The following is a 20,935-nucleotide window of genomic DNA, read 5'->3' as shown; positions in this document are numbered from 1 at the left end:
CTTTTTTTTTTCTTAAACTCAGTAGAGGGTACTTTGCCAAGAAAAGAGAAAGGAAATAAGTCCTTGGTCGTTCCTGCCCCATTTCCAGGAAGTGGCTGGTGCCAGGGCCACGTGAGTCTGGGGTGGGTCCCCAGGGCCAGCAGCGTCCTCCCCAGTGTGACTCCCCGCCCCGACCACCACCCTGACCCCCAGCCCTCATCCTCATCCGGGTGCCCTGAGACGCGAGTGAGGGCACAGGGAGCCGGAGTCCCGGGCGCCGCGTCCCAAACTTCTGTCCCAGCGCGGGGGAAGCCTGGGGATGTCCAGCTCCCGACGCAGCCCGGCCACTCTTCCTGGACAGGACCGGCTTTGATGGGCCGAGTGGACATTAACCCAGGTGGTCCTGGCCTCGATTTCTGATTGCGTCCCCAGACAGGGGTCAGGGACTCAAACACATCCCTCACCGTCTGTGCCGATCACCACCCCACTCCTCCCGCCTCCGACCTCATCGGATTCGGCCCTCGCTGGAGCCAAGGTCTGTAAATGGTGCGCTGGGCTTGACCTTGCCTCGCCTGACTCCAAGGTCCGTGTTCCTGGCCTACCCGGAGACCCGTCAGCCTCTCTGCACCTTTAAATTTAGGTCCGAGCAGGGCAGGTCCGATGCCTGCTGTCACTGTCTTCCCATCCCCAGAAACAGCATTAGGGGCTGCTTCCCTCTTGCTGCTGCTTCTCACATGCGTGTGTGTTCTTTTGTGTGTGCTAGAATAACTACATAAAGTTTACCATCTTGACCTCTTCCTGAGAGCTTAAGTTTGTGGCATTGAACGTGTTCCCATGGTACAGCCATCACGCCCGTGCTCCGCGGAAGCCTCCCTCTTCCTGACTGAACCTCGGTCCCCATGAGACACTCATCCCTGTACCCGCCCCCAGCCCCCAGCCCCCACCGCCTACCTTCTGTCTCTGGGACTTTGGCTGCTCTGGGTTCTTGTGGAAGTGGAAAGAACATCACGTGTTTGAAAGACAATTTACTCAACACCCTGTTAGTGAGAGTCTGATAGGATGGTGGGTGGTTGAGTCACCAAGTCGTGTCTGACTCTTTGTGACCCCATTGACTGTAAGCCACCCAGGCTCCTCTCTCCATGGGGTTTTCTAGGCAAGACTGTAGAGTGAGTTGCCATTTCCTCCTCCAGGGGATCTTCCTGACCCAGGGATCAAACTCGGGTCTCCTGCACTGCAGGCAGATTCTTTACCACTGAGCCACCAGGGAAACCCAGGTGGGGCTAGTGGTGAAGAGTCTTCCTGCCGATGCAAGAGACACAGGAGATAAAGGTTCAATCCCTGGGTGGGGAAGATCCCCTGGAGAAGGGAATGGCAACCCACTCCAGTATTCTTCCTGGACAATCCCTCGGACAGAGGAGCCTGGCGGGCTACAGTCCACGGGGTCGCAAGGAGCCGGACATGATTGAGCGACTGAATGCCTGATAGGCAGGAGCTCAGACACGGGGGTGTTCACCTGGAACTCAGGCAGGGGGCAGGTGGAAGGCAGCACGCCTGGGCTGGGGGTCCCCCTGCCTGAGGACGCAGCAGCTGCCCACCCCTTTGCTGGGGTGCAGGGCGAGCGCAGGAAGGGCTGATAGCTGGGTCTGGCTGCGAGGCTGCCTCCTGCCTGCTCCCTCACCCCTGAGGAGGGGGTGACCACGGTGCCCACCTCCAGGGATAGCCGTGCAGACTCCACGGGGTAATACACAGCGTTCTCAGCCCGGGACCTGCTGGCAGACACGTATGCGGGAGGAGCTCAGGTCTCGTCACCTCTGAGGATGCCTTCTCCCTGCAGCGTGAACCACAGGTCTCTGCCCTCAGGGATGGAGGAGGACAGGCCTCCCCTCGTACCCCCAAACCCAGGCACCTGTGTCCTACCACCCGGGAGACTGGGAAGTACAGGCACTCAACCCCAGCCAGCTGCTCCCTGCAGACAAGGGTCCCGGAGCACGAGCCCCCCTGCTCTGTGGTCCAGAGCTGCGGGCTCAAGGCTGGCCCAAGGTGGCCTTGGAGCTTTGGTGAGGCGGGAGGGGGCCCCGTGAGCTCCCCGGCTTCCCTCAGACCCCCACACGCACTCACAGCCCAGGGGGACCCCCAGCCTAGCCTCCTATCACAAGCTCCTCTGAGGCAGAGCTGGTTTCTCTCTACTTGGGGTGCAGGTGGGCACCCAGAGAGGGTGGGCACTGTGGCCCCCCCGGGAGCTCAGGGACCAGCTGAGCAGCTGGGACACGTGAGAGCCCAGCCCCCCTCCGAGGGACAGAGGACCAGGCTGACCCGGGCCCCTCTGGGGGCTCCCCCCAACCCCCCACCCCGTGCCTACTGCAGCCTGCACACAAGCCACCCGAGAGTCCCGCTGCCCAAGGCACAGACCCCGAAGGCCCCTTGAAGGGGCTGAGGAGCAAGCAGGACCCTGGGGCGCGCCACCCCGCCGCCGCCCCGCCCCGGGTGCCAGGCCTCCCGGGGCCCTTCCCACCCCCAGCTCCTGAAGCGGCCTGGCGCGGCCAGAGGGCCAGGTTAATTTTAAACTTGAAATTGAAGGTTACTGTCTAACAACAATAAAACCGGCCCCTCCAATTCTTGGCTGCCAAGGCGGTGTCCTAAATAAGAAACCAGCGGGCACTCCTTGCCCAGTTCGCTTGGCAGGAAGCCACAGACCCAGGACGGGAGGAGGGCCCGCCTGCCTGCCCGGCACTGGCCTCCGCCGTGCCCGCCGCCGGCTGTCAGTGAGGGGAGCGGGGCCCGCCAGGCTGCAGCGGCTCAGCAGGCCTCCGTGCCAGGACCGCAGCTCTGTGAAGCAAAAGTGATGTCTGCTCAGTGTGCAGATTCTGGAAGCTGCAGGAAAACACGAGGGTGAAGTGAAGTCGCTCAGTCGCGTCCGACTCTGCGACCCCTTGAACTATATAGCCCACCAGGCTCCTCCATCCATGGAATTTTCCAGGCAAGAGTACTGCAGTGGGTTGCCATTTCCTTCTCCAGGGAATCTTCCTGACCCAGGGATCAACCCCTGGTCTCCCGCATTGCAGGCAGACGCTTTACTGTCTGAGCCCCCAGGGAAGCCCGTAAATACGAAGTGGGTGGAGGGGTGGGGGTTAACACAGTCATCTTGCTTCTCAGCATTGTTTTTATTGATTGAATATTGCTGTTTCAGTCGGGCCCAACGTCCCTTCCTCTCTCCCTCTCGGACGTGTTTATACAGCACTTTGCACACCACAGCTTGTTTTCCCGTGAGTTTTGTCTCTTGTCTTCACCCTCATCCAGTGAACTAGGAAGGAAAAAAACTCCTTGTCACCTTGGAGCAGAGATGAGGATGAAATGAATTACCCAGGTCAGCCAGCTAATGGGCAGCCTTGTTAGGATGAAATTGCCCACCAAAAAGCGACAAAGGATCTTAGGAGGGAAAATTCCCAGAGGATTCTGAAGCCCAGGAAAGTTTGAAAACCACTGTCCCAGAGATTGGGTTTCCCTGGTAGCTTGGTTGGTAAAGAATCCACCTGCAATGCGGGAGACCCCGGTTCGATTCCTGGGTTGGGAAGATCCCCTGGAGAAGGGATAGGCTACTCACTCCAGTATTCTTGGGCTTCCCTGGTGGCTCAGCCGGTAAAGAATCCACCTGCAATGCGGGAGACCTGGGTACGATACCTGGGTTGGGAAGATCCTCTGGAGAAGGGAAAGGCTACCCACTCCAGTATTCTGGCCTGGAGAATTCCGTGGACTATATAGTCCATGGGGTCACAGAGATTAGACTATCCCAGGCTCCTGCCCACCAGCTGCCCCCCAGGAACCTCGAGGCCATTGTTCAGGCTGCAGTAAATCTCAGATCTAGGAAACACGCCAGGACCTTCCTTCAAGCACCCCACCTGACCTCTTCTCCAGCCAGTGGGGCTACTCACCCACCTGTATCAGCACAGGGGCCCCACGGGGCCCTGTGGCCAGGCCATACTCAGGAAGAGAAGCTCCGAGAAGCTGCGACCCGACCTGGGCCCCGAGCTCAGGGAGCAGGTGCCTCCACCCGCCTCCCGTCCTGAGGTTTGTGTTGTTTTCATGCCTCTAAACCACCGTTGAGGAGCCCACGGACCAAGAAGTTGTTTCAGCTTTCAGGTCTCACTGTTTAAGAAATGCATTTCTTAAGGCTAAAGCTGCCATAGATAGTAGTTTTTCTGATGAATCTGGGCAAAGTAAACTGAAAATCTTCTGGAAAGGGTTCATCATTCTAGATGCCATTAAATGCTGTGCCTCACCGGACTGACCGAATGTCTAGGGCAGCTGCCCCCCAACCTCTGCTCAGTTCAGTTCAGTCGCTCAGTCGTGTCCAACTCTTTGCGACCCCATGGACTGCAGCATGCCAGGCCTCCCTGTCCATCACCAACTCCCGGAGTTCACCCAAACTCATGTCCATGAGTTGGTGATGCCATCCAACCATCTCATCCTCTGTCGTCCCCTTCTCCTTCCACCTTCAATCTTTCCCAGCATCAGGGTCTTTTCCAATGAGTCAGCTCTTCCCATCAGGTGGCCAAAGTATTGGAGTTTCAGCTTCAGCATCAGTCCTTCCAATGAATATTCAGGACTCATTTCCTTTAGGATGGACTGGTTGAATCTCCTTGCAGTCCAAGGGACTCTCAAGAGTCTTCTCCAACACCACAGTTGGAAAGCATCAGTTCTTTGGAGCTCAGCTTTATTTCGGAGAAGATGATGGCACCCAACTCCAGTACTCTTGCCTGGAAAATCCCATGGATGGAGGAGCCTGGTGGGCTGCAGTCCATGGCGTCGCTAAGAGTCAGACACGACTAGGAGACTTCACTTTCATGCATTGGAGGAGGAAATGTCAGCCCACTCCAGTATTCTTGCCTGGAGAATCCCAGAGATGGGGGAGCCTGGTGGGCTGCTGTCTCTGGGGTCGCACAGAGTCGGACACGACTGCAGCGACTCAGCAGCAGCAGCAGCAGCAGCTTTCTTTATAGTCCAACTCTCACATCCATACATGACCACTGGAAAAACCACAGCTTTGACTAGACAGACCTTTGTTGGCAAAGTAATGTCTCTGCTTTTTAATAAGCTGTCTAGGTTGGTCATAGCTTTTCTTCCAACCTCAAGCCCCAGTTTATTTCTCTCGGGGTCTGCACAGTCACAGCGGCTGGGGGCTGGCTTCACAGTCAGGACCAGATGCCAAGTCTGCCCTGACCTCCACGGCCCTGGCCAGCCCAGGCCACCGTGACATCTGGGGTCTGCCCTGGATGGCCTGTGCACCGTCCCCTGGGTTCGGTGGGCCTCGGGGCTATACCAGCCAGCAGAACACTGGCCTGCCTGGCCTGCACCCTTCTAGAACCTTCCAGATGATTCCCAGCTGTTTTCCCTCCCCGCTCATCAGCACCAGGGCCCAGTGCCCCCACCCCAGCTCCCCCTAACCCCCCGCCCAAGTTAAGCGCTGACTCTCCAGGGTTTGGATCCTGCTGAGGAAGGTGGGGCTGAGAGGTGCCCACGTTGTGACCCTGAGCAAAGGGTCAGGGGACCTGCCAGCCTCAGAGAAGAGGTGGGCAGTGGGGTGGGGGCCAGGTGGGCAGGGGCGAGGGATGAACACGAAAGGGGAAACACCTCCTCATTTTTATTGACACTGAACTGACCCAGGCCAGTTTTTCCTGTTATGTTTTTGCTTTTTTCCCCTCCTGTTCAGGGCTCAGGCCCCAACCCCCACGATGCTCCTTCTCTGGGGCACCCAGAAGTGACTCAAAAGTCCCTAGAGGAGGACTCGGGGCGGGGGCGGCTGTCACCTGGAGGAGGGGAGTTTGCAGGCGTCCCGGTGGGGATGTCTCCAACTCAGGGGACAGTGAGCGCTGCGGCTGCGTTTGAGTCCGGGGGGAGCTGAAGCCCTGGGGGTGAATTTTTAAGACTCATTTTGCTTTTTTAAAAAATAATAGCTTTAGGTTCACAGCGAAAGTGAGAGGAAGGGGCTGCGATTTTACCCTCCACCTGCCCCCATCCTCACGCCCCCACCGCAGGAGGGGCCTCTGTTGCAACCACCGCCCCTGCTCGTGCCTGTCCCCCAGATCGCGGTTCACACGAGGGCTCCCTCTCTGCCGGCCGAGGGCTGAGATGTCCACGCACCCAGCAGCACACCTCCCCCCAACACCCAGTGCTACCTAGTCGTCACCCCAACTGCAGTGTGTGTGTGTGTGCACGTGTGAGTGTGTGTGTGTGTGTTTGTTTAACTGGGGGAGCAAGAAAAGCCTGGAGACTGGCTTCTTGGAGGCGAGTTTCACAGGATTCCACAATGATTTCAAAGGGGCTGGGAGCCGGGATGAGCATCACCTGGAGGAGGGCGGGTCAGGGGTCAGGGGGCGTGGTGGGCGGGCCTGGGAGGCACGTGGTGGGCTCGGTGACCCCCGGTGGGTGCCCGGGAGGTGAGGGGGGAGGCCGCAGCCAGTGGCCTTTGGAGGGCCCGGGATTAGCGTTGAGAGTCCAGAGCGCAGCCCTGATGGCAAGTGGGGTCAAGGAAGGCAGTTGTTGGAGCACAGCTGGTTCTGGAAACATCCCGGGCGGAGTGCAGGGCGGAGCGGAGCCGGAGGCCTGTGGAGGAAAGGGCTGAAGTCGTGAAGTCGTCCCGGCCCAGGTGAGGAGTTGGGGAGGGGTCCCGGGTGCAGAGAGGCACGGGATGGGGGGTAGGGGGGCTCTCACCAGGGCCGCCAGGGAGCAGCCAGGAGCTGGCCGCTGGGCCCGGAGGCCGTGGGTCCTCTTGCTCAAGGAGCCCATGACGGCAAGGGATAGAACCCCGCGCGGGCCAGCTCCTGTGGCAGGCGGCTCTGAGCGTCCATGCCCCGGCATGGTTTCAGGGTCGCCTTCTCCGGCTCTGCTCCCCGGCTCACCCCCAGCTGCTCCTTCTCCAGGGACCCAGAAGTGACTGGGAAGGTGGCTCAGAGGAGGGCAGGTGGGGGTGGCTGTCCCCAGGAGGAGGGGCATTTGCGGGCGTCCTGGTGGGATGCCTGTGGCTCAGGGGACAGTGAACGCTGCAGCTGCGTTTGAGTCCTGGAGGAGGGAAGTTCTGGGGGTGAATGAGATCAGAGGCTGGGGATGGGGACCAAGATAGAAAAAAGGGGGCTTCCAAGCAGCTTTTCAGGGCTCCCCTCGGGCAGAGAACCCACATGCCCTCTGTCTGCACAGCGGCCGGTAGCAGCAGGAAGCCCTCGTCAACCCCGTGTGTGTTTCAGGCATGGCTCACGGTCAGCCAGCTCTCAATGGCAAACACCTGTCTCCTCCCCGCCGTGCCCACGGTCACCTGGGCACACACAGCCCAGGGGGCTTCCCCAGGTTCTCCCTGCCCAGCACCCCCAGCTGGGTGCTTGCTTGGTTCTTTGTGTGTGTGTGATTCACTCAGTCGTGTCTGACTCTTTGTGTCCCCATGGACTGTAGCCCACCAGGCTCCTCTGTCCGTGGGATTCTCCAGGCAAGAATACTGGAGGGGGTTGCCATTTCCTCCTCCGGGGATCTGCCCAACCCAGGGATGGAACTTCAGCGTCCTGCATTGGCAGGCGGGTTCTCTACCACTGTGTTGCTCAGTCTCTAAGCCATGTCTGACTCTCGGCGACCTAATGGACAGCAGCACCCCAGGCTTCCCTGTCCTTCACTGTCTCCCGGAGTTTGCTCAAAGTCCTGTCCGTTGAATCAGTGGTGCCACCAACCATCTCATCCTCCGTCGCCCCCTTCTCCTACCCTCGGTCTTTCCCAGCATCAGCTGAACCACGTTCTGGTCATTTAGTGGAATATATTTGGCCTCCCCTGCCCCACATTTTTTTTTTTAGCTGAGCAGTGTCTCCTGGGCTGGAGGACAAGGGGGGCAGCCACTCAGTGCTGTGTCCCCTCCAGAACCTAGCCCAGTGCCCACAGTCCGCAGCCACTCAGCGTGTTTTCACAGGTAGAGGCAAAGCCCCGGGGGTGACCCTGCGGGCTGTGTGGTCCAGGCAGTGGCTGGTATACAGTTCTGGGCCTCGTCCCTCCAGCCGGCCGGTGCCAGCGCTAGGGTTTCTGCCCAGGCCAGGTGGACATGTGCATTGTCAGTGAATGGCTCCACCCACGCTTGGGGTGAAGGGCTCGGGTTTTTGGCTCTGCCCTTCCCAGGTGCTGCCCTTGGCCGCAGACAGGGCTTCATTACAGTCACCTGGGGACGGCTCAGGTCTGCTCAGGTCCAGTGAGGGGAAAGGGAAGGGAGAGAGTGCTTCCAGATTGATTCTAAGTGAAAGTGAAAGCCGCTCAGTCGTGTCCGACTCTTTGCGACCCCATGGACTATACAGTCCATGGAATTCGCCAGGCCAGAACACTGGAGTGGGTAGCCTTTCCCTTCTCCAAGGGATCTTCCCAACCCAGGGATCGAACTCAGGCCTCCCACATTGCAGGTGGATTCTCAAATTGCAGCTGAGCCACCAGGGAAGCCCGGTGAGGGCCCCAGGCAGTTACTCGGTCTCTGGGGTGGGGCTGTGCAGGTGCTGAAGGTCTGAGTGCTCCCTGGAGCTCCCTGTCGTGCAGAAGGCTGGGCCCGCCCAGCTGCAGGTACCCTGTGGGTAACGCGGAGCCGGGCAGCCTGGGGCTCACCTCCCACCCTGACCGTTGCCTGAGATCCCGCGCCTCTGGACTTGGCGTCTTTAATCTCCAAAGTGCATATAAAATACCCGTCTCCCAGGACAGCAGGTAGGTGTGGAGCTTCAAATACATAGAAGCCGCTTCGAACAACAGTCCCCGGGTCTCCTGGGGAACTGAGGCCTTGACAGAGGTAGACCGTCAGCTTCTGTTCCAGGGATCTGCGGGGACAGGGAGGCCCTTTCAGGGGCGCCTGGGACAATGTCAGCCGTCGTCACATGGAGCTGAGATAAAAAAGCCTGTTTTACTTTCGATTATAGGCTCCCCGATGTGACCAAGCTAAGTGCTTTTACATGTTATGCAAAATCAACATCTATTCATTTCAGAATACTTTTTGAAGTAGGCTTAGAACTCCGTAGCAGTGTGGTTTCTGTATGTATTTTGGCCGTGCTGGGTCTTCGCTGCTGCGCGTGGACTTTGTCTAGACGCGGTGATGAGGGAACACCCTCTAGATGGGGACGTGCGGGCTTTGCACTGCAGTGGAGCCGGGGCCTCGGTAGTTGTGGCCCACGGACCTAGTTGCCCTGAGGCACGTGAGATCTTCCCGGACCAGGGACTGAGCTCAGGTCCCCTGCACTGGCAGGCGGATTCTTAACTCCTGTGCCGCCAGGGAAGCTTCTTCAAAAATAAAAAGAAGAAAAATGTACTCATTGGCTGCACTGGGTCTTGGACGCAACATGCGGGATCAGTCTCCCTGACCAGGGATTGAACCCGGGTCCCCCACGTTGGGAGTACAGCGTCTCAGCCACTGAACCACCAGGGGAGTCCCCAGAACCTGTGGTTTTCTGGAAGGTAGTGGGGACCCTGAGTCAGGGAGGCGGCAGCGCAGCTGGAGATGTTGCTGTCATGTCCGTCCCTCGTGCAGCGACCCCGGCAGTGGTTCCTACCGGAGGCAGGAGGGACCTGGGTTCCTCGATGGCCACAAGGTACCGACTGTGGGAGGTGGGAAATTTGGATGCTCGGCACGTGTATGAGGAATGTTGGCTGATGACGGGCCTGGGTCGCTAACGTGTCCCACGGTTGCTGGGTCATACACTGCCACTGGGACGTTCTGGGCCGCAGTTCAACTTTGTGTTGATACGAGAGACAGAGGCTCAGCAAGAAGCCGTGGAGAATCCTAAAAACGTCCACAGTTCGGAGGCCGCACCTGTCACATGTTGATCTAAAGATAAGATGAACTGGACAAGAGGGAGGAAGGGCAGCTTAAACTTGAGAGACAGCACTTAGGTGATCAAAGCGCTTCTCCACGTGCATGTTCCAGATTATAGCAAAGGAAACACCACCTGTTGTGGGCTGAACTGTGGGAGCCCCCCATTTATGTGTTCAATTACGCCCTCAGCTGTACCCTCAGCACCTCAGGTGTGGCTATATATGGAGGGTGATTAAGTTAAAAGGAGCCTGGGACTTCCCTGATAGCTCAGCTGGTAAAGAATCTGCCTGCAATCCAGAAGACCCTGGTTCGATTCCTGGGTGGGGAATTCAGCCACTCCGTATTCTAGTGGCTCAGACGATGAAGAAACCGCCTGCAATGAGGGAGACCCGGGTTCGATCCCTGGGTAGAGAAGATCCCCTGGAGGAGGGCATGGCAACCCACGCCAGTATTCTAGCCTGGAGAATTCCAAGGACAGCGGAGCCGGGCGGGCTACAGTCCATGGGGTGGCAAAGAGTCGGACACGACTGAGCGATTCAGCACACCACAGGGCGGCCCTGATCCAATTTGACTGGTCTTTTACAAGAAGAGGATATCTGGCCCCAGACACCAGGAATGTGTGTGCACAGACCGCATGAGGACTCCGGGAAAAGACGCCCGGGGAGGAGGGCGGCCTCAGGAGGAACCGGCCCACCGACGCCTCGACCTCAGGCCTCCAGCCGCTGGGCCAGGACCCATGGCAGTGTGGCTCAGGCACCCACCTCCAGATCCCGGCGTGCTGGGCATTTCTTGATTGTGTGAGGCATCCCACTTCTGGCCCTGGAATCCAGGATGGGCGTAGAGAGAAGGAAGGCGTGCCTGGTCAGACCTGAGTGCCCCAAGTGTCGCCACCGTCCCATTGCCATCAGGCGCTGGAAGCGTGTCAGCAGAGCGAATACCCGGATTCCCGGGGTGTGGTCAGCACGGGGAGCGCCCGGGGGTCCCAGGGCGCGGGGCAGCAGCCCCTGGGGAAGGCCCCCATAGGAAGGGGAATGACTGACACCCCACGGCCCACCCCCCCTCCCCTCAGTGAGTCTCAAACTTCGAATCCACTTGTAGAAGTTGTTTGAAAATGCAGATTCCTGGGCCAGCTCCCTGAGACTCTGCTGTCGGCCTGGGGGACCTTCCAGGTGATTCCACATGTGGGGTCCACGGGCCACGCCCGAGATGCTCTCGTCTGCACGAACGTGTCTGCGTGCGTCCGCGTCCTCCGCCAGCCGGACCTGCTCCATTGCCGTCTCTGCTGCTCCCGCTCCGTCCCCTCCCGTCTATGGTGGCCCCTGTCCCTCTCCTCCGTCCCCTCCCGTCCGTGCTGGCCCCCGTCCCTCTCCTGCCGCAGCAGCGCGGTTTCGGCCTGGCTGGTGCGGAGACAAGGACGGTCCTCACCGCCGGGCCTGGCCCTCAGTGAAAGAGGCAGACATGTTGGTAGCCTTTGAATTCCATTTATTTCCACCCAATTCGATTCAGTGCGGTTCAGGTCAGTCACATCAGCATAATCAGAGCGCGGGGTGAGGCCCGCACGTCGCAGCCTCGCCGGGGGAAGTCCCCGCTCCCACAGGCACCACGGGGCGGCCCCACGCCCTCCCTGCGCTGGGCCCCGAAGGGCCGCCAGGCGCGGCCGAGGGGTCTGCGGCCCCCCGTCACTCCCGGGCTCAGTGCTCGTGACGGGGACGCGCAGGCGGACGGAGCACCGGGCGGGGGCCCCGGGCTCCCGAGGCCTCACCGTCGGGCCCGAGGCCCGTCCTCCGGGGGCGGAGGGGAGCCGGCCACCCAGACCCCTCCCAGCGGCGGTCCAGGCACCTCCCGGCCCGGCCGCCGGCCAGCGCCGCGGGGCTGCGCGGAGGGTCCCGCGCGGGGCTCGCGGCCGGGCCGGGCCTCCGGGAGCGGGTCTTCCTGCGGCGCCGTGCAGCGGCCTCGGGGCCTCAGTGTGTCTCCCTCCGCCTGCGTCTGGAACGACAGAGGGAGACGGTCAGCCCGGGCGGCCCGCCCGGCCCGAGGACTGCCCCGAGGGCTCCTCTTTGGGCTCCAGTCTCAGGACCCAAGACCCGGAGAAACCCCTTCCCTCCCACCCCGCCTCCCACAAGGAATCAAACGGAGAAATCCTGGACCCGGGTTCAGCTTCTAGAATTAGTCTACTCTGTGGATCCCGGAAGGAACCTTTACTGGGACTGAGGCTTCCGTGCTCTCAGTGAGAATCGGGCCTAAGAGCCCCGCAAGCGTAGCCATGCACCGTGCATAAAGCGAAAGCCGCCCAGGCGCGTCTGGGCCATGCGGAGCGTTTGCTTTGGTACAGAATCAGCTCCTGAACAGTCTCTCTCATCCTTTCACTCACTAAGCAAATATCGATCAAGCCCCTGCTCTGCCAGAGGCCCGGCCCCCGGAACCTGCAGTGGGCCGGCGGCCTGGGTCTCATCGGGTCTGTGTCCAGGCCTTGATGGGGTCTGGCCCCTGACCTGACCCTAGGTGCCCAGGGGCGGGGGTCCTGAGAAAGCCTCCTTCGAGCAGGAGACCAACACGCCCTACCACCCCACCGCTGCCACGCGGGCGGCGGGGCCTCTGGGCCAGGCAGGGGCCCAGGGCCTGTGTGGCTCTAGGCCTGAGTCTAGTCACAGACAAGCCCCGACTGGGACACGCGGAGCCTCCAGCCTGCGCTCCCTCAAAGCACCAGTGTTCCCCAGAGGCCCAGGAAGCGTCCAGATCCAGTGTCCCTCCCAAAGGCCCAGGAAGCGTCCAGATAGTGCCCCCCACCCAGAGGCCCAGGAAGCGTCCAGATCCAGTGTCCCACCCAGAGGCCCAGGAAGCGTCCAGATCCAGTGTCCCACCCAAAGGCCCAGGAAGCGTCCAGACCCAAGGGGACTGTGGACCCATGATGAGTGCATGGACCGCGGGAACCTGGACTTGTCCCTCAAGCAGGCAGACAAGCCAGCACCGGAGGTGCTTGGCCAGGTGGCGACCACGACTCGGTCACCTAGAGTGCGTGCTCCCCTCAGATGCACACTGGTGCTCTCAGGGCGGGAGGCCTGAGCAGTCAGGGGAGGCTGTGTGTGGCTCATGCGTGTCCATCCGGCAGGACGTTAGCAGTTAGTGATCTGGGTGAAGATGGAGGGGTTAGGGAGTTTCTTTGCAGAATTTCTCGAATGATGTCAAAATTGAAGGCTGCTCCCAGGCTGGGTGCTGGACCAGCGGGGGCGGGCAGGCGGGCAAGGCCTGGGGGGCGGGGGGGCCAGGTGGGAGCAGGGCCAGTGTGGGCTCAGGTTCGGGGGTTGCGGCAGTCGACAGGAGAGCTTTGGGTCTGGGTCCTGCAGGCCGTGGGGGAGGCCGTCTCCTCCTTGGGGTCGTGGTGGCAGCTCGTGGTGGGGTCAGGGGGTGGATCAGCAGCAGCATCACAGGCATGGCCACCATGTGGGTGCCGCGTTTGTCCCCTGCTCACTGACCTGGGGGAGCCACCTGGGACGAAGGTCTGGGGGTCAGAGGACGGCTGGGTTTTGGGACCCTTAGGAGGTGACGTGGACGGGGACCATCTGAAGGAGTTTCCTGTGGGGGGGACAGCGCCGAGACAGGACATCGCGAGGGAGGGGGTGGCTTGAGGAGCAGCGGGGTGACCTGCAGGCCCTGCAGGACGTCGGGGCTCTGGCGGGCTGGCCTCACACCCCCAGGTCAGGGGGAGAGAGCCAGGGCCGAGGCCAAGCAGTGGGGGCTCCTGGAGTCAGGCTGCCTGTGGCAGCGCCCAGCCCCATCTCTCATTAGCTGGGTGACCCCGGAAAATCGGCTCCGTGGATCCACACCGCTCAGCTCTAACCGCTGACATTGGAGCCTCCTCGGACAGGGCTGGGGCCCTGAGCAGCCGGAGTCAACTCGGAAATGCTGAGGAGCCCCGGGGGCAGAGGAAGCCCGCCCGGGGTCAGTTACGGCCCCGCCACCTCCTCCTCCAGCCTCTGGGGCCTCCAGCACATGGAAGGGGCTGTGCAGGGGAGCAAGGCGGCCCCCCTTCCAGGCCGAGCCCACCGTTGTGGTGCCCGAGCCGGCCTACTGCTCACGGCTGAAGGGCTTCCGGAGGGTGGGCGGGGCAGCCTGGCTCACTGCAGTGCGGTCGGCGGACTGTCGGGCAGGACCGACTCTCCTGGGGAAGGCGTGGCGCTGGGGGCACTGGTGCTGCCCGTTAGAATGCAGATTCCTGGGCCCAGGCCCGCAGTGCGACTCGGCAGCTCTGGGGACAGCACCCTGGGCAAACCCCCCTGTAGCCACCCCTCCCCCATCTCAGGGGCAGTGAAGATGGCCAACGCTGCCTAAGACAAGAACTTGTTGAAGTGACGCGTTTTTAGAGGGAGAACAAATGACAGCTGTTTTCATCCTTTATCTCCATCACTTTGGACCCTTTAATATTAGTAAAATATGTAAGATTTAAGTGAGCAGACTAATTCCCATCGTAGTAAAGGCTTCCCAGGTGGCTCAGCGGTAAAGACTCACCTGCCAATGCAGGAGAAGCAAGAGACGCAGGTCCACCCCTGGGTCGGGAAGATCCCCTGGAGGAGGAAATGGCAACCCAGCCCAGTATTCTCGCCTGGAGAATCCGGTGGACGGAGGAGCCTGGCGGGCTACAGTCCATGGGGTCGCAAAGAGTCAGACAGGACTGAGCAGACACACAAGCAGGCAATGATCAAGGCGCTATTTGCTCTGGGAAAAAACTAGATGGAGGTGGTTATAATTACTTTGTATTCGAGCCTGGGTAGAAGATGATTTCTGACAAAGGCGGGGGAGAGGTCTTCACATACACAAGAAGGCCTGCTGTAAGGGGGAGAAGGTGGGTTCTTCCCTAAGCTGGTCTGCAGTGCAGGACCAGGATGCAGACCACAGCAAAGTGGGTTTGGGTTCAAGAAAGGAGTGACTACTAGCTGCGCTGTCCAAAGGTGGCTGGGCCGCCTGGCCAGGGGGGCAGGAAGCTGGCCTGATGACTCTCCAGGTTCTTCCCAGCTCTGATAGCGTACGAGGCTCTTTTACATACAGGAGGAAAAAAGAAATCACACCTTTTAAACAGAATCTCACAATTCTAAGGGAAAATTAAGTTGCTGCTGATGGTTTTCAGTTGGCTGACAGGTAAATGTTGCTTATGCAACGAGGAAAAGACACCTTCCTAGTAGTGAAAATGAGCTCATACCCTTGGCCAGCACTGGGATCGGCTTCTTTGTATGTGCAAAATCTTTTTAAAAATTCAACACTCGGCATATAGTGAGGGCTTTATAAATTCTCACTGAACATTAATAACTAATAACTGTAGTTAAGATGATCCCCATTTTAGGGAAGAAACAGGTTGAGACCCATTAAGTGACTTGTATGACATTATTCAGCCACTAAGTGGGTGCGTCTTGAGTCAAACAAGGGCTGTTGAGCATCATACTCTTGTCTCAGCCTTCGGTAAGTTCATCAGAAGTTAACACATATGAGGACGTGATGGAGGAACAGCAGTGGGCAGTAGCTTTGTCCTGGGAGACCAGACACCTTCAGGAGACCACGTACCACGTCTGGTCAGCTCCCCAGGTGACCACGTCCTTCCGCTGACGTGATCACTCAACTCAATCCAAATAACCTCACTGATGTCTTCGCACAAGCAAGTCTGATGCCTGGGGTGGGCGTGGAGCACAGGATGCCCAGGCGGTGGGCTGTGCTGGTTGGAGTAGGTGGTTTGCTTTTGTTGTTGTTCAGCCCCTAAGTCATATCTGACTCTTTCGAAACCTCATGGACTGTAACCCACCAGACTCCTCTGTCCATGGGATTTCCCAGGCAGGAATACTAGAGCGGGTTGCCATGCCCTCCTCTGGGGGATCTTCCCGACACAGGGATCAGACCCACGTCTCCTGCGCTGGCAGGCAGATTACCGCTGAGTCACCAGGGAGGCTTTGCTGCTGCTGCTGCTGCTGCTAAGTCACTCCAGTCGTATCCGACTCTGTGCGACCCCACAGACAGCAGCCCACTAGGCTCCTCTGTCCCTGGGATTCTCCAGGCAAGAATACTGGAATGGGTTGCCATTTCCTTCTCCGATGCATGAAAAGTGAAAAGTGAAAGTGAAGTCGCGTAGTCGTGCCTGACTCTTAGCGACCCCATGGACTGCAGCCTACCAGGCTCCTGCGTCCATGGGATTTTCCAGGCAAGAGTACTTAAGTGGGTTGCCATTGGGAGGCTTTAGGCGGGGATAATCCCTGAGTCTTGCCGGAATGCCCGGGGCAGCCATGGGAATGAACCTGGAGGCTGTACCACCCGTGAGCAGCAGGGGGCAGCAGAACCGCCCTGCGCAACAGCGTTCCCAGGGGCCTGGGGGCAACTCCGGCTTCAAAGTGCTTCCCTTCCCTCGGAGGATTCTGGCAGAGGAGGAATACTGCTGCTGATGAAACCAAGAAGACCGATGCAGGCAAGGAATTCCTCCCTTTTTAAAAAGCCTTCATGACACAGCGGGTCTCCTGACCTCAAACACTGCTTGAAGGGGGCTTGTGCTGCTGCGCAGTTTTCTTTGCTCTCTGTCCTCGTGGTGGTCTTGCAACAGGGGAGGGGGGTCAGCGTGTCACCTCTGATGGCTTCATGGTCTCAACCTGGCATACTTTGCTAAGCTTAGATTACACATTTAACAACAACAACAAAGATGTTTAAGGCTTCCAGTCTACTGACGCTTCGGGACAAGACCCGGTTTTGACGCCCCCACTGGTCCCCTTCCGATGCGGAGCTGACCTACGGGGTTTCCCGTGAGCCGCTCCCCGGCCTCTCGCCGTTTCAGGGGCTCTGTGTCGGCAGTGGAGCTGGAGCCCCGTCTCCCCTAGCACCCTCATCCCACAGCTGTCCGTCCGTCCGTCCGTCCCGTGAGGCTGGAGGGCCCAGGCGGACGCGCAGATGTGCCGGGATGAGGGCCTGTGTGAACCCAGGGCCGGCAGGGCAACCTGTTTTCTCCTGGGTTTTCAGGGACTGGGGGCTGGGAGACCAGCACTTCTGTGAAGGTTCTGGACAGACGTGCTTGTGTCCATCTCAGTTTTTTAAAAAAACGTATCTATCTTTGGCCCTGCTGGGTCTCGGCTGCCGCACGCAGGCTTTCTCTAGTTGCAGCGAGCAGGGCTCCGGAGCACAGGCTTAGCAGGTGCGGCTCACAGGCTTGAATTCTCTGCGGCGTGTGGGATCTTCCCGGACCAGGGACTGCACTCATGTCCCCTGCATCGACAGGTGGATTCTTACCCACTGGGCCACAAGGGGAAGTCCCCCAGTCTCAACTCTGCCACTTGGTAGCTGGTGATTTTTAGTACGTTATTTAACTGGTACACTCCCTACTCACTGGAAAAGACTCTGATGCTGGGAAGGATTGGGGGCAGGAGGAGAAGGGGACAACAGAGGATGAGATGGCTGGATGGCATCACTGACTGGATGGACCTGAGTCTGAGCGAACTCTGGGAGTTGGTGATGAACAGGGAGGCCTGACGTGCTGCAATTCATGGGTCGCAAAGAGTCGGACACGACTGAGCCACTGAACTGAACTGAACCATAGGCCAGGTACCATTTTCAAGACTCGGTGACGTGGTTAAGTGGGAATTCCTGCTGTCATTCATGAAGCTTACAATTCAAAAAGGGGTGGCAGGCGGTGGAAGGACCGGGCAGCTTCAGACCCAAGTGGGGATGAGGGCGACCCAGAGGGGGACTGTGAGGCGATGCGGGGATCGGGATGGGGGCGCGCCTCGGACGCAGCGAGCTGTCAGGGAAGGGTGGGCCCAAACAGGGCACCCCAGCGCAGGGTGAGCCCTGGGCAGAGGCGGTCACTGCCGGGGCTGCGGGGGAGCAGGGAGTGGGGGGAGCAAGTGAGGACCACATCGCCCGTGGGTGCCAGCCACCTCCCTGTCCCCTCACCGGTCTGCCTGCGGGCACTGGAGGGTCTGGCATAGCGCCTGGCACGCACCCAGATGGCCATGCAGGTGGTTTATTAACAGCTGAGAAGCAGGCCTGGGTTCCTTCCAAGGAAAGATGCTTTTATGGATTTTCTACCCATCTACCTTAATTTTCTCTGAATGTGTAAAAACGACAAAAACGTCTAAGTTTTAAATGGGCTAACTTTCTTTATGGGCTACAGTGAAGCTGCCCGCAGCCACTGGGACTTTTACACTCATCATAGGGGGCTCACGTAAATTTAACACGTTTATTTTTCCATTATAAAATATAAGCACATTACAAACACTTCGAAAAGAAAAAAATCACCACCACCCTGCCACAGAAACTGCTTTCGCCGTTTTGCATATTTCTTTTCAGACTTTGGCGTAACCTGACATTTATTTAATACTGAGTATTTCAAGTGCTGTAGAGGAAAAATTAAAATGCTGGTTCTTACTGCCCTAATATTTTTTTAATTCATTCCTTTTAGCATACAAGACTGAAAATATTACATAGTTACAAAGATTAAATCCCCTAAATATGCACATCTTCTTATCCAAGGTTACTTTTTCTATGAAGAATACCATTAATTCAACAAATCCTGAAGGAAATTTTAGGTACTGACTCAGTGATAGTGAGTCAGTATTGACTCTGGTGACTTGGTGAAACCAGAGATGTATCTCGGCTTGCTTAAGAACATTTGAACAGTCAGGGTAAGCAGTCTCTAATCTAGGAACCAAAACTTAATACACAAATGCGTGTACGTGTGTGTGTGTGGGGGGGGGAGGTGTCTTATGGCCTTACTTAAACAGTCACGCGGCACGTGTAAAGCTCATCTTCAACCATCTTCAGTCTCAAGGGAGACTCTGTAACTTGAAAGGTCTAAGTTTTAGAAGCTGAAAATATGTGAAGCTTTTTACAAATTCCAGAAGGAAGTGAAGATCAAGATTCTAGTTTTCCTTTTGCTCAATATTTTAGACGCACTTTGTGCTTCTCAAAGACCCTGAAGCCCAGCAGTGAAACTCACTGGCACTTTACCAATCATTTTGTATTGAGTGAAAATCCTTTCACAATCAGCTTGAATTAGGGATATGCAAATAATAAAAGGATGTGTTTTGACAGCCTGTAAGACCAGTGCAGGGGGCAGACTGGACTAAGGGAAATAACCAAGGGAAAAATGGTGTTCTTGGGTTTACCAAGCTGGGAAAACTTCGACTTCCAGATGCTCAAGGAGCAGGAATTAACTCAAACGTTTCATGAACTAGTCAGTTCTGAAAGGTGGCCGGGTAACATTCTCAGACACAGTCACCGATGAAATGCACACTGCAGAAGAACAGTGTCATAAACAGCCTGACCAACACCCAGGGCCGCTGGGGCTAACACAGCGAACACCCGAGTCCTCCTGAGCTGAAGCAGGAAACGGAAAAAGAAGCGTTCTGAACCAGAGACATTCCCCCTGTACTGAGTGGATTCAGATTTCTTTAAAAGCCCTTAAATCTCTACAATTTTGAAATGGAGAGAACTGAGATCTAATTTAATTCATGTGTGCTCTCTGCTGAGTTGTGTCCGACTCTCTGCGACCCCATGGACTGTTGCCCACCAGGCTTCTCTATCCCTGGGATTATCCAGATGAAGCGGGTTGCCCTGCCTTCCTGCAGGGGATCTTCCCGACCCCGGGATGGAACTGCGTCTCTCGTGTCTCCTGCACTGGCATGCGGATTCGTTACCACGGTGTCACTAGGCAAGCCCAATTTAATTCACAGCAGAGGTAGAATTATTAAGACTGTGTTAAATACTTTAAAGGCAAATCACTGACCTTGGGCCTGAGATCTGACGCTGGATAAACCCGTCATGTTACTGAAGAAAGACAAGAAGTCAGATCGGGACATTGATGGAGGGGTATGGGGTGAGGAGAAAACGTTTCTGCGAAGGTGAGCCACAGGCGGTTAGAACAGCAGGGGACCTGAGGGCCAGGGGGCAGACTCGTGGGTCAAGGCCAAGAACAGACCGCACACGCGGCCAAGGGGCGAGCTGAGACCCCGGGAGAGGTCTCCGAGGCGGAAGCCGAGCTGACGGCCCAGCGAAGAAGGGGACCTGGAGCCAGAACCAGCTGACGCGAGCTGAGGCCGGAAAGTCTCCGTGCGGGGCGCCCTGGGGGGCGGCCATGTCCACCCAGCAGGCCGCCGGCCTGGCCACAGCCCACCCGGCTCCCCTGGGCGCCCGTCAGGAGAGGCCCCCAGCCCGCCGGCCGGGCCGCCTCGCCCCGCGGCGCAGGGACGGCAGGCCTCGGCCTCGCCAGGTCGCACCTCCGCTCGCGGGCCGCAGCCAGCGCCGCGAGGGGCGCGCCCTCAGATCACAGCAGCGGGAGCCCAGCCGCGCGGTGGCTCGAGAGCAGGGTGCGGCGCTCGGGGCTCCGAGGACGGCCCGCCGGGAGGCGAGGAGTCCCCCGGAGTCGCAGCCGGCGTCCCGGGCACCCTGACTCCCGGCCGCGGGGGCGCCGACGGGACCCGCCTCGGAGGAAGCGCCAGGCGCGGCCCCAGGGCCGGCGGCCTTGACGGGCGTCTGGAGGAGGGACAGGCGGTGAAGGGGGCGCGTACGGAGGCGCGAGGCGGGGCGAGGGTCCCGACACACGGGCTGAGGCGGGCGCCTGAGGCCGCAGGGCGTTCCGCTGGGGCTTTCAGGAGCGTTTTGGGGCGGCTACGGCACTCGGGGCGCTCGTGCTCAGCAAGGCGCGCAGGTGCGGACCCACCCGGGCCAACGACCAGAGCTCCCGGGGCGGCCCTTCACGGTTAAAGCCAGAGCTGGCCGCCCGACGCGTCCAGCAGAAGGCGTTCCGCTCTCGTTAAGAACGAACACCGTTCAACTTCTGTCCCCCCAGACCTGCACCGTCAGGCCACCCCGGAGCACCGCCTCTCCTCAGCCTCGTGTCCCCACGACGCGGCAGCACCCGGTCACCTGCTGCGGGGCCTCAGCACCACAACCCTGGGGGCACAGGGGGCAGGCTCCCCAAGCCAGAGCCCAGGGCCCCCAACCAAGGAGGGCGATAGGATTTCAACCTAAGCAGACCCAAGGGCTCCTAAACTAGTTTTAAAGAGAAAAAACCCACTGAACGTTGAAGGACACAGGCCTGTGTCAGTCTAGGAAACCCGCTGGGCCTCGAGGGACGAGCTGCCGTCTCGCGGTCACCTCCGGCTCCTGGCCAGGGCCGCCTGT

The sequence above is a fragment of the Bos indicus x Bos taurus genome, chromosome 23 (assembly GCF_003369695.1).
Source record: "Bos indicus x Bos taurus breed Angus x Brahman F1 hybrid chromosome 23, Bos_hybrid_MaternalHap_v2.0, whole genome shotgun sequence".
In the NCBI taxonomy this organism is placed as follows: Eukaryota; Metazoa; Chordata; class Mammalia; order Artiodactyla; family Bovidae; genus Bos; species Bos indicus x Bos taurus.
The sequence above is the reverse complement of the archived record's forward strand: the minus strand, read 5'-3'. Positions refer to the sequence as shown.